At 36.8% G+C, this 1,142-nt stretch overlaps 1 long non-coding RNA gene across 1 annotated transcript in view; it reads right to left on the bottom strand.

The window, feature by feature from the left end:
* Window positions 1-1,142, bottom strand: part of LOC115032169 — a 24,540-nt gene continuing 23,398 nt past the window's right edge. Inside the window, exon 5 of the long non-coding RNA XR_003837829.1 lies at window positions 1-56. This is a non-coding gene — a long non-coding RNA (uncharacterized LOC115032169). The remainder of the gene's footprint in view (window positions 57-1,142) is intronic.

The raw sequence follows: 1,142 nt of genomic DNA, 5'->3' as shown, positions 1-1,142 counted from the left end.
TTTTTTTTTACCTTGCTCGACCGTCTTGGCTTTCTCTTCTTTCTTTCCATGCAGGGCTGCAAAGCAAAGATAAGGTTTAAATAAGAGCTCCAATCTGAAATGTTTATTCTACACATAAAAGCATTTGGGGATGCATTTGATACCAAATATTGGTTCTAAACAAGCTATTCTCAAATGCTTTTTAAAGTACTTCTCATCTCTTTATAACATAATTTAAATCTGGGTTAAATCTAATCTTAAGGAATTAGAACAAAAGCAAAATGAAGAAATCCCTTCACTCTCGAGGCTAATTCTTCCACCCTCTTTTCTATTTTATTCCTTTATTCTGTGCTTTGATAAACAAGCTACAAAGAATAGCACTTGACAGGACTATGATTGACTTAAAACTTAGTTTATGGCTGTAGTCACTTAGTGTCATACAAATGTCAATAAGATACTTCTTAAAACTCAGATTTAGCATGTCTTAATCAACTGAAAGGACCATGCTGTTATGCTTGAAATGCATTAAAGTATTAAATGAACCCATTTTACATCACAAGCAGCTAAAAAGAGATATGTGAAAGCATTACACCCTGATTCAAGTTTTCTCTAAGATTTATGGCTCTAGGTGGAAGATTTGCAGTCTACCTAGTTAAATATGAAATAAGCAGAAATTTTCATATGAACTCAGTGCCTTCAGCTGAAGTAACTGATTCAAGAAAGAATCTTCAAAGAAGTTGCACAACAGCTAGATTTTGTTTTTCATAAAAAAGAAATGCTTTCTATTAAAATTATCTTCCAACATGAGAATATTTTTATTAGATATTTTCTTTATTTACATTTCAATGTTATCACCTTTCCTGGATTCCCCTCTGAAAAACACCCTCCCCATATCTTAACCCCTTCCCCCGCTGACCAACATACCACTCCTGCTTCCTGGCCCTGGCATTCTACCACACTGGGGTATAGAGCCTTCATAGGATAAAGGGCCTCTCCCACTATTAATGTAGGACTAGGCCATGCTCTACTGCATAAGTAGCTTGAGCTATGTGTCCCACCATGTGTGCTAGTTGGTTGGTGGTTTACTCCCTGGGATCACTGGGGTTACTGGCAAGTTCATATTGCTGTTCCTCCTATGGGGCTGCAAACCCTTTCAGCTCCTT

The sequence above is a fragment of the Mus caroli genome, chromosome 10, assembly GCF_900094665.2.
Source record: "Mus caroli chromosome 10, CAROLI_EIJ_v1.1, whole genome shotgun sequence".
In the NCBI taxonomy this organism is placed as follows: Eukaryota; Metazoa; Chordata; class Mammalia; order Rodentia; family Muridae; genus Mus; species Mus caroli.
The sequence above is the reverse complement of the archived record's forward strand: the minus strand, read 5'-3'. Positions and strand labels throughout refer to the sequence as shown.